The following is a 13,196-nucleotide window of genomic DNA, read 5'->3' on the forward strand; positions in this document are numbered from 1 at the left end:
AAAATTGAAGGGTGAATGAAATGTGGCCCAAAAGATTCCTCCCTAAAGTTTGTATGCTATTACAGAAGTTGCGAATGGGGAGATGAGTGCCAGTGAGGCTGCATTCCAAGAAGATGAGTCATCTATCAGTACAGCACCACAATCTGCTTTCAATGTTGTCGAAGAAGGCTATGACCTTATACCATTGCATAGGTTTGGTGCCACGACAAAATCCGTAGAGACTGTTGACATTATAATTGAACCTTTTGTAGACATTCACTTCTTTGATGATGAGGAAACTGATGGGGAAGATGAAACATGGGTCAAGTACTGTAGTAAAGAGGAAGACACTTTAGAAAGTGAGGATGATACCGATATTGAGGACGTGTATGGGGTAAGCAAGTGAAGGTTGTCGCCATGTATCTGACATGTGTAAATAACTAAAAATATATTTATTATGCATCCATCTAATATTCGTACTTTTTATATTTACTTGTCTAATATTTTGCAGACATGGCACCAAGAGGCCGTCGTGGCCGACTTCCTTCCATGGTATCGACTACGTCATCGCACAAGGTTGATCCGGTGGCCTTAAGACCAGCGAAGCACGTCAATGGTGCTGCGGCACCATCATTGTCTTAGCCATCCGGACCTTAGCCATACATGGATACCACAAATGCGACTGATACGCAGGGTGAGTTGTCGACCATGATGAGCAGTGTTGGTAAGGCTGCGATTAATTTATTTACATTTCAACTATTGATGGTTATTCACGTGTGTGATTATAATGTTGTTCTTAATTTAACTCTACTTTCAGCATCTACATCCACGATGAGGTCAGGATGTGGTGCAGCTAAGAACATGTTGCTGAAGAAGCACCTGGAGAGGACTAAGCAATGGATTCAAATCAACATTCCTCTAGGCTACACGACCCCGCTTAACGATTGGTGCACACCGTGGACCCAAGACCTTGGCATTATATGCTAAAAGTATGCTCTAGTCACAACCTTTAGCTGGATGCAGGTGACTCACGAGCAGCGCATGGTTCTTTACATGCGCATTTTGGTAAGTAATCACAAACCTCTTTTTTTTTGTTTTTTTGTTTTTTCACTTTTAATATACTAGCCAATTAACAACTGTCTAACATTCTAATTGTATTATCTATATTAAAGAAGTTCGATATGGACATCCACGAGGCCGACCATGTGAAGAGGGTGGTGGATGTTCAACTGTGTAGTAAATTTAAGAGCTATCGCTCAAAAATGCACGAGCATTTTCAAGCGATGGAAGATCAAGTAGAAGCACGCCTATACGATAAGATATCCCAAAAGGATTGGGAAGTGGTATGTCGCCATTTCTGCAACCCACACTATCAGGTGATGTGTTTGTATTATAATCACTAGTTTTTAACATTGATGTCGCTAATAAACCGTCATTACATATTTTTTATAGGCTATATGTTAAATAAATGCTGCGAACCGTAGCAAACTCCCTACGACGCATTGCGGTGGGTCAAGGTTATTCACAAATCATCGATGGGTAATTATATATATATAACTATATGACCATTACATAACTTAATATTAATGATGTCTTATATGATAATGTAGTGTGATCCCGAGACTGGTGCAGAGGAGTTGCTGCCGAATCTTTATCAGCGAACACACCAAAGGTGATCGGGGGAGTGGTGCGAGGGTGCACAAGGCAAACATGTAAGTTAAAGAAAATATTTAGTTTATTACTTGATTCAAAACATTGAAATTGTATTCTTACTTCTTCCTTTTTATCATTTTCATGACTGAAATTAGTCACGGATGGTCGAACTGAGAGATGCACCTTTTTCAGAGGAGATTCAGGAAATGACGGATTTCCAGATAACTGCTTAGGTGCTTGGGGAACGAGTGGGGGGCTGGGTGAAAGGACTTGGAAGTGGATACATCACCCCAACAACATCATCATCTATGGGTGCGGCGGCTCGTGCAGACATGGAACGAGCGCATCGAGATGTCGAGTCTCATGCTTAGGAGGTGGTTCAACAGGTGCAGATGGTGGAAATGGAGAATAAGTAATTGAAAGACACGGTCTCCACCATTGTAGTGGAGAACCAAGAATTGAAAGACATGGTGTCCACCGTTGTAGTGGAGAACCAGAAATTGAAAGACATGGTGTCCACCTTTTAAGTCTAGTTGGAAGCCATGATGAATAGGAAAGCGTAGTTCGAACAAATGATGCACCAATCTCGACCAGATGATGCAAGTGGCTTCTCTCATTAGAAGGTATGTAAAACGTAATTTCAACTGCATGCTGGTAGTTCTATTGGTTGTTTAATTGTATCCATATGATGAATTGTGAATTGTTGGGAGATACTGGAACTTTATTGATTGTGTTGTCAATTTAATTATTCCCAAGAAGCCCCAACTCAATCTATCACATCAAAATCACATAATCTAAGTAACAACTTCATGCACAACCCAAGCTGCATCAAGAATGCTTGAGAAACAACCTTCTGACAAAACTAGAAAACCTTAGTTCAATTTTGTTTTAACTTTTTCCTAGTAATATTTTCTTGATGGATGGTATTATGTGATATGAATTGTATATTGAACTATTGGAATACATGTTTGTGTTGAACGCCAACTGCATGGCTGATACAGTACATTGTGAATTGCATGCTGGTAGTGGATTTAGGTTGTTGCATGCTTGAAATGTTTTATTTTGTGAAAACAACCATGTTTCAGGTATAGGTTTTATGGGAAAATGTCCAATTTACAGACGGTATGCTGTCGAAATTTTGTTAAAATTTTTCCAAAAAAAAAAAAAAAAAAAACCATGTACAATGATAAAATGAATATTAAAATATTTTTGAAAGGATGAGTGAAAGTTAAACGAAAAGTCATTTTATTAAGTCCTAAATTTGGGATTGTTGTTTTGATATTTTTGTTTTCTTGTGCTGATATTTGTGTTCTTGATTAATGACTATATAGTTTATATTAAAAAAATTAAAGCATTACTATAGCCTTTAGTTGGTGCGTGTTTTCATGCTATTTGACCTATCTGCGTCATCAATTATATCACTCTCAACAAACCAACGGAACTATACCAAAAACTTATTAAATCATCCTGAAGACATGATACTATGGTCAAGGAGGATTATTTCTATGTCCATCCGCAACCTAAAGAAAGTAGCCAGACAATCTTAATTTTAAAACACTGAGGATTCTTTCATCTAGCCCCTATGGTGCAAAAAGTTGTTACCTAGCATTTAAATGTATGGGACTAAAATACAGAGAGTTAATTCATAATTTTACAGGAGAACAAACAGAAGGCAATACGCTTACATCAGTATCACTACTTAGAAGATAAATCCCTGTCTTGAATGACCCAAAAACTTCTACCTATAAACCAGCAGTAACATCATAGAATCTAAGTAACAACTTCATGCACAATCCAAGCTGCATAAAAAATGCTTGAGATTATGTGATATGAATTGTATATTGAACTACTGGAATACATGCTTGTGTTGAACGCCAATTGCATGACTGATGCAGTTCATTATTAATTGCATGCTGGTAGTAGATTTAGGTTGTTGCATGCTTGAAATGTTTTATTTTGTGAAAACAACCATGTTTCAGGTACATGTTTTATGGGAAAATGTCCAATTTACAGACTGCTGCCGAAATTTCCTTAAAATTTTGCCAAAAAAAGACCATGTACAAAGATAATTATGATAAAATGAATATTAAAATATTTTTAAAAGGATGAGTGAAATTTAAACAGAAAGTCATTTCATTAACCCTAAATTTGCATCTATTAACATACATAGCATATCGTTTGCTTTTAACTATGGATAAGCATTATCATTTGTCCACCACTAAGGATATTTTGTCTTGAGAACGAGTTAAAGTCTTTACGTGCGTGGTTTGATGCATGGAACTGTATATATTCATATGTACGTCATTCACATTCATTTTAGTTATTCGTTTAGGCTTGAAAATTATTGTACGGCGCACTCCCTATATTTTTCTTCCTGATTATACTGAGCGTCAGCTCTCCATTTGTATACTAATTTTTTTTTTTATAATTCCTAATTTGTAGGGTTCGTGGCTGTCATAACATCAACACGATGCCAGGCACGCATGCACTACAGTCGTTGGATGCAACTTTTGATTATTTCTTTGTAATTTTTATTGTTATTTAAATAAATAAAATTTTTGTATTTTAATTTGAATTTGTATTAGTATTTGTATTTGAATTTTGAATTTTTTGAATTTTTTTTATCTTTTATTTCTTTATTTTAATTGAATTTGTATTTGAATTCAAAATTTTGAATAATTTATGAATTTTGTAGTAATTATGGTTTCAGGTTATGTATGCGAAAATGTAATTACATATTTTTACAAGAATTGATGATTACAAAAAATTAGTATTAAATATATTTTTTAAATTTTTTAATTATTAGTGAAAAATTCAAATTCATCACTAATAGTAGGGTATTAGTGAATGATTCAAATTTGTCATTAATAATAAAGTATTAATGACGGTTTTTAGATTCATCACTAATAGTATGCTATTAGTGAAGAATTCAAATCCTTCACTAATAATGTACTATTAGTGATGAATTTGTGATTTGTCACTAATACCCTACTATTAGTGACGAATTTGAATCCTTTACTAATAATCTACTATTAGTAACGAATCAAAAAACTGTCACTAATACTCCACTATTATTGACGAATTTGAGTAGAGACGATGTAAAATTTATAGTGACGAGATTAGGATTTTAGCGACGAATATAAAATTCATCACTAATAGTTAGTAGTTACTACAGATATAGCAAATAATTTAAAACCGTCATTAATACTTATAAATTCGTCACTAATACTATTTGTGACAAATTTATAAGTATTAGTGACAGATTTGATCCTTCACTAATGCCCTGATTTTTTGTAGTGGTTGAAGTTGAATATTGAAGAAGCATCTCTTTGCTTGAGCTTGTAAAGCTTGTTCCTCTCCTAGTAAGGGAGTAGTGTGAGGCTACGGTGTTCTCTCTGGAGATCAAGTGGTGAGAGACCACTAAACCATCCAACGACTCCATCAATCCCTCCTCCATCTAATACTCTCAGGCGCCCATCAACACCACACGACCAACATCTTCATACACCCATATGACGATCATCATCTACACTTCATTGTTGCGTTCATCTTGTGATTCAAAGCTTGTACAAAGGACCTACAGTCTGACCTAACTATGTGTGGAACAATGTTAAGTCATCCAAATCAATCCATTGGTAACTTCAGTACTTGTGTTTGAATCCTTTACTATATCCTGTGAACCCTTTCTAGTAGATTCAAATCACATCTTTGAATAACTCATTTGATCCATAGATTGCAATATTGGTACGTGCTAGTTAAAATCAATTGTATGAATATTAATTTTCTAACATAGAACTTTTATTCTTGAATCTTTAAAATAATAACTTTTCAGCATATAACTTGATTCCTTTGTGAAAGAATCAATTGGGACTTAATTGCTGGACAAATCATACACCTTTTTAAAATCCTTGTACATGTGAAATAAAATATGATTTATTGTGTTTATGTTCAGATAATTAAATTCTTAAGTTAAAGTGTTTAAGTGTATGTGCTTGTGTGAGGGTTGAATCGTAGGACATAGGTCGACCATTCTCATCCTACATCAAAAAGGAAATAAATGCAATCTAATTTCCTTATTAGTAGCAGCCCCATCTATGAATGTAACACATGCAAGCTCAAAATAAGTTAAATGTTGATATGAATTTTCACTCCATCCCATAAAATTGAGGTATCACAGATCTCAATCCAGGCTTAATGTTAAAGTTCTATACATTCTCAAGCAATATGATGCAAGATGGTTGTATGGTTTGTGTGAGCTGCAAAAAATCCATAAGCGTGCGTGGTGCAGGTCTAGTCATGTTTTCTTCAACAGTCAATTTTTTTCTTTTCTTTTTTTTTTTATATTTTTTTTATTTTTCTTTTTCATGAGAAAAATTTTAAAAATGAGAAAAACACTAGTTTGAAATTAAAATTGACATTTCCCGGCAACGACGCCAAAAACTTGATTCACTCAAAAAATGAGTAGTTCGGAAGTTATCCCAAGTATAGAAGTTCAGTCGTGTAATAATTAGACAAAGGGCTAGATCGTCTACTCAGGGAATACAATTTAATTCTAAACTTCATGTAATCCCAAAGAAAATAAGAAAAGAATTCTTTACTGAACACAGTTCAGATTCGGTTCCTAGAATGTTTGAGATTTTTGCAATGAAACTTAAACTCTAACTAAAAATTTAACACACATAAAATAACTAAATAAACACCAGATTCAATACCAGAATAACGAAAAAAATAACCTTACAATTATTCAACTAAATAAAAATTTTAACTTTAAACACAGAACCAAATAAGATTAAATCCTAACAAGATAGAGCCACTAACTTTAATAATAAAAAAAAAACTAAAAATGATTTAAATTCTAATCAAGACTCCAAATAAGAGAAACAAATTGATTTTTTATAATAAATAATAACCCAGACAGATATTTAAGATTCAAAAGGAGATTTTAAAAAAAAGACAATCTAAACTCAATAATTCAATATAACTCAACCAAATTGAAATTTCAACAATAACTTTGAATAAAAAAAAAAGACAAATAAATATAACCCAATCAAAACAAATAAACTTAGTGTCTTAAAATAACAAGCTAAAACAAATAGTAACTAAGATTTTGAATAAACTGGAATTAAAAATAAATACAATCCAATAACTATTTAAATTCCAAAGAAATACTTTAAATAAACAAAACAAGAATTATCATTAAAAATAACTTGAACAAGTATTAAAGAATAACAGGAGAGAGAGAGAGAGAGAGAGAGAGAGAGATTGCCCTATGGAGGGTTGCAGCCAAGCTGCTGCTGCTGTGCTTTGCACACGGTTTGCTACTGCCACGGCCTCCAAAGGCCCCCAAAACGCAGCCTCCCAAAAGAAAAATGCAAACCTACTCTAAAAGCCAAAATTAACCCTACCTCGCTGCCAAGAAAAGTCTCCCCTTCCTTTATATTTCAGTCCCAGCGTGCCAACACATCTCAAACCTTCCTTCAGTGCCTCAGCTGCGGTTTGCATGGCCGGGTCACATCAAGACCCGGCCACTTTATATATATATTTTTTCTTTTCTTATTTTTTCTTTTTTTCTTTTTTTGTTTCCCAGTGAATAAGCCCAATTTTGACCATCCTAAAACCTGTATCTCTCAAAACTTAAAACACAGACATTGTAGATAATTTCTTTAGCTTTCCATAGCATTTTGAATTGTCTCGATCAGAGTTCATACGAGAAAGTTATGCACAGATTACGAAGTAGTGTCGATTTTAGCTTCCAATAATTGCCCTATAATAAAAAATACCAAAAATTCATAAATTACTGAATAAAACCCAAATACTATAAATAGAACACGATATTAAAATATTAAGAATAATTAGGTATTTAATTAAAAATATAAGTCTCAATGCATGAATTAAAACACATAATTATGCAATTTAGGCACGTGATCAGGTCCCAATATATTGTCCCGGGTGGAGTAGCTATTATGCTTTCAGATTTCTTAAGTAATGAATATTCGTCAAGGTGGAGATTGTTGGGGATGTGGCTCATATTTGAGTGGAACGCATGCATCGGGAAAGTTTTGTGAATCGAGGAACAAGAGAGAAGTTTGCAGGATAAAGGATAACCATGGACGGTTTGCACTATAACAGTCGTCAGTTTCAGGCAGTGTGCAGATTTATAACTGTCGGCTTAAAATCGTCGATGTTTTGGCCTAAACCATTGATGGTTTTGATCAGCGCCCGTCATGTAATTCAAATCGGGAGACCAATAGATTAGGTAAATTGTAGGTTTTTCCTCCGGAGATTGCGATAGGGATGGTTTAGATAGGATCTAAGGTTCTTGTACGCTTAAGGGTTCGTATTTAATCAAATTTTTGTAACCTTAATTGTAAGCTTGACATTATTGATAGAGAGAATCAGAGTTGCTAATCCCGTGAAAGTAGGCAAATTGCTGAACCACGTAAATCTTGTGTCTTTAATTGTTACTTTTATTTTTCTCATTGCTAAGTGATTGCTTTTTCCGTATTGTTCATCATTGAGTGATTGCACTGTTTATTTATTTATTATTAAATCATGAATTGTGCGAGGGCTTCCGTGTATATTAGATGGAAACAAGGATGGGTCCCACTTTATGACTTGTGTGACTTGTGGGGTCTATTCATGTTTCGGTCTAGTACATATCCTGGGATACGCACCGCCACAAAATATTTTCTATTCCAAAATTTTAAATTTGAGGCTTTTTTAGGAAGCTATCATGGAGCTATATAGATTATGTGGATCTATAGACGGTTTTAAGAGATATATGCTTACTAATCCTATGTTTGAAGAAGTCTTGGATTTAAATTTGTGTTTGATTTGCATAAAATGTAATATAAAATTGTATTCCAATTTTTCTAAATTCGCCCAAATCTAAATTTAAAGTTCGAAATATATACAACCAAATGTTGTTTTTTTGTTTTATTAATTTTTTTATGAAAACTAATGAATTCATATATTCAAGCATGGAAGAGAGGCACGAGAATAAAAAAAAAAACTTATTTTTTAGTTGATAATGTTATTTTGATTCAAACTTGTTGAAGAAGGTAGTTTTAAGAATAATTAGAAAAAACATAGCTCGCAATTTTGTCCCTCTTTATAATTAATAGTATGGATGGTCTAAATATATATATAGCATTAACCACACATTTGATACACAAGAATTAAATTGAGTTCATTACTTAATCTCTTCATGCTGTTCATTTAAATTTTCGATTCATTAAAAAAATTTCGCATCTTATTCAATCAATTTCGCATGCCAAACATGATGTTAAGAGTCAAGAGTTCCAAAGTTTTAAATTTAGACTTATAATATGAATGTGATGAACTTAAATAAAATAGAAAAAATCTCATCAAAGGTTCCCAAAATACTGCAAAAAATTGCCATTTATAAATCGCAACAATTTAGTCATTAAAATTTGTTATTTAAATTAAAAGTCCCTTTCAGAAATCTCATCAAAATTGAACTTAAAAGTAAAACTATCAATTGTTCGAATTAAGGCTTCAAAGATTGAATTGCAACGTAATCAATAAAACTTGTAAAACATTAATTTATCCAAATAATTTTTTATATTGTACGTTCCCTTGAATTAGATTATTTTAAATCTAAAAAACATTATATTCATGCTTCAAAATTCAAAGTCATTGATTATTTTAATGTCCACAGTGTAATGCTTTTCAAAAATTACTTCCTTAAAAGGAAAAATAGAAAAAGAAATCATCACTAAAGGCAAGAATTCAACCAAATACTTAATTAATTATAAAAATATATAATTTCAAGCCGCCAAATGATCGCCGGAATATATGTATATATATAAGGGAAGGTCTTATGACTATGGTTTAACATACGAACAAACCATGCAAGTTCATTAATTCATTATAATAACCTGCATGCAGATGACAACGTAGTATGTACGTACTTAGGATTAACATATATATAATAATAAAAGGAATGGGAACGTAATTAGCAACGTTGATGGGTGTGTGTACGTAAAGATACCTAAAGATTATAAATGATACGTTCTTCAATTTATTTTTATTAATTCTGACTTTGAGTTTTATTTTATCTTATAATAAAATTAAAAATTTTATTCGCACTTATAATTCCTCATCTGTGGGCGCAAGTCATTTAAAGAGAATTTGTGTATAAATATAATTTTATTGAAACAGAAGTTTCTCCCGCCAAAAAACGTGAGAACAGGCAGCGGCGCAGCCACCTACGTCGGGGAGTCAGAGGTGGCTACATGTTGTAGTCGCTTTTGGGCAGTGCTTGATTGGGTGGAAGGAAAAAAAAAAGTGAGAAAAGAAAACGTGTAAGAAAGGAGAAAGAAAATGAAACAAAAGTGTGCTTTTCTTCATCTTTCTTCCCTCATCCTCTTAGAATTTAATTTAATTTTTTTTTTTTGACCATCAAGAAAAGTAGAATATATATACTCACATGTTACTAATTGAATATACAATTGATTTTCTACCTTATTAATTAGCTTTGATATTTTTGAAAAAAATTTTAACCTAAATTGTGGAAGAAATGTGCAATAGAGAAAAAAGAATGTAGAATATACAAATGACGATTAAATAGAAACAACTTAGGGCCTAATGATGGGTGGAGGTGACTCATTCAATCACTAGTTGTGATTGAAACTCGGTGAAGATTGCATTCAATTGTAAAATAATTAATTTCAATAATAAACTAGAAATAAATTATAAAGGAAAATCTCAATACAAAATCTCTCACTGGTTATTCACCTTCTCTATAGTACACATCACATTACACACACACACACACACACACACACACACACACACATCTATTTATAGAAAAGAATGAATGGTAGGTGGATATTAATTTCAATGAAATTAGCTAGTAGGTGGAGTAGTTTGCCTATAGTTCAGAAAATTCAACAATATTAGGCTGGGTTGGTGGAGCAGCTGCCGGCCAAGTTTTGCTGCCACCGTCCCACCGTCAAGTTTAATCTTCAACATCCCCCCTTAAACTTGACTCTCCTAATTTTTTCATTCCGAGCATTGTCTTCAGTCTTGCAAAAATATCATACCTGAGTGGTTTCGTGAAAATGTCAGCAATCTGATCATACATTCTATAAAATATCAACCACACTTCTTTTTTCTTGACATGCTCTCTGATAAAATGATATATAGTATCAATAGGTTTGCTTCTTTCATGGTAAACTGGATTCTTCGCAAGTGCAATTGCTAATCGGTTGTCGATGTAGACTTCTATGGGGGTTATTTTGAAGAAATCTCAAATACTTTAGTACATTCCTGATCCATATACCATGACAAACAGTTGAGCTGGTAGCAACATACTTTACTTCACATGATGACTACGTTACGATAAGTTGCTTCTTTGATGACCATGTAAACACTGTATCTTCCATGAAGAACGTGAATGCAGTCGTACTTTTTCTTTCATCAGGATCTCTTCCCCAATCGCTATCTGAATAAAATAAGTTTGCAATCACCTCTTGATGAATAGAACATACCATCAGTGATGGTACCCTTGACATAGCGAAATATCCTCTTCCCTACATTCAGATGGGACTAGTCAGGAGTATCCATATACCTGCTGACAAGTCCAACTCAATAGAGTATGTATAGTTAACATTTCCTTGCTCATTTTTTTCTCAACTCCAATCCTGTTTCAATTGGAGTTGTCACAGGGTTGCATTTATCCATCCCAAACTTCTTTAGTACTTCTTTTGCATAGTGGCTTTGGGAGATGAAGATTCCTTTCTTGCTTTGCATGATTTCTTTGTCAAGAAAATGAGTCATTTGGTCAATATCCGTCATTTCGAATTCTTTGACCGTACTCCTCCTGAAAACGACAAAAATCTTTAGGTTGTTGTTGGCGAAAATTATATCATCAACATATAGGCAAGCAATTAGCATGCTTCCATCTATCTCCATCTTCATGTATAGCGCATGCTCATAGGGACACTTCTCAAATCCATTCTTCTGGAAATAGTTATCAATCCTCATGTTCCATGCACGAGATGTCTGCTTCAAGCCATAGAGTGCTTTCTACAGCTTGTACACTCTATCTTCTTTGCCCTTCTTCACATATCTAGGTGGCTGAGCGATATAGATCTCTTCTTCCAGAAAACCATTCAGAAATGCTAATTTCACATTCATCTTGTAAATCTTCTATCCATTTTGTGCTAATAATGAAATTAGTAATCTAATGGTTTCAAGCCTAGCAATTGGGGTAAATATTTCTCCATAATCAATCCCTTCTTTCTGTTTGTAGCCCTTGGCGACAAGTCTTGCTTTGTATCTCTAAACTTCTCCTTGAGCATTTTTCTTGGTCTTGTAGACCCATTTCACACCAATAGTTTTGCGACCCTTCGGGAGATTTGTCAACTCCTAAGTCTTGTTCTTCTCGATGGATTGAATCTCCTCATCCATCGTTTTTCTCCGTTTGTCTTCTTCATTAGCCTATTCAAAGTTAACCAGGTCACTGGTCAACAATAGGCAATATAGTGTAACATACTCTTCTATTGGTTTTGTAGTTTTATACAGATCTGCTAGATTACGGGCTCCTCTAGGCCTTATATATGAGATTTCACGCTCATTTGGTGATGGAGCTTCATTCTTCTATGGTGATCTGTGTGGAGGTATCTGCAGCTCAGGAACTTGTGACTCTATAATCACTTCTCTTATCTGTGTGGGTTCTTCTCCTTCAAGCATCAATTCTGCATCTTTGGAAGATTCAGTCTGGTCCCACTTCCAGGATTCATTTTCTTCAAAAATGACATCTCAACTGTGAATGAATTTCTTGTTAATGGAGTTGTAGAGTCGATATCCCATGGTGTTGTCGCCATATCCAACAAGGATATATTTTTCTCCTTTATCTTTCAACTTTGTCCTTCTTGCCTCTGGGATCTTGGCGTAGGCTATGAAGCCAAATACTCTAAGATGACTCACACTGGGCTTGTGAGTACTCCAGGCTTCATGTGGTGTCTTTGTATCAAGACTCTTCATAGGACACATGTTAAGTAGATAGACTGCATGTGACACTACTTCTTCCCAAATACTTTTTGGCATATTCTAATCCTTTAACATGCTCCTAGCCATATTAAGGATCGTGCGGTTCTTCCTCTCAATTAAACCGTTCAACTGGTGAGTGTAGGTCAATGTGAATTGTTTTTGAATCCCTTGTTGCCTAAGGAATTCCAGGAAAGTTTCATCCTTGTACTCCCCTCCTTGGTTTGATCGGAGTGACTTAATGTGATAGCCACTTTATTTCTCTACAAGAGCTTTGAACTCTTTGAACTTGTCGAACACCTCTGACTTCCTTTTCAGGAACTAAACCCAAATCTTCCTATTGTAATCATCAATGAAGGTGAGGAAGTATTGGTTCTGTCCATTTGAAAATGGCCTCAATAAACCACACATGTCTATGTGTACTAGCTGGGCCGGCATGGTAGATCTCTAGTCAGCTTGCTTTCCAAAGTTATTTTTGTGTTGCTTGCTCAGAACACAACTTTCTCATATCATATTTGGGTGGTGGATGTTGGGTAAGCTTTTCACCA

At 34.2% G+C, this 13,196-nt stretch overlaps 1 long non-coding RNA gene across 1 annotated transcript; it reads left to right on the top strand.

Annotated features, from left to right (window-relative positions):
• The first annotated feature begins 1,480 nt into the window (after window positions 1-1,480).
• LOC131153455 (uncharacterized) lies at window positions 1,481-4,341 on the top strand. The gene is made up of 3 exons (XR_009136234.1): window positions 1,481-1,691; window positions 1,788-2,255; window positions 4,075-4,341. It is a non-coding gene; the product is annotated as an uncharacterized LOC131153455 (long non-coding RNA).
• The last annotated feature ends 8,855 nt before the right edge of the window (window positions 4,342-13,196 follow it).

The sequence above is a fragment of the Malania oleifera genome, chromosome 4 (assembly GCF_029873635.1).
Source record: "Malania oleifera isolate guangnan ecotype guangnan chromosome 4, ASM2987363v1, whole genome shotgun sequence".
NCBI classification, from domain to species: domain Eukaryota; kingdom Viridiplantae; phylum Streptophyta; class Magnoliopsida; order Santalales; family Ximeniaceae; genus Malania; species Malania oleifera.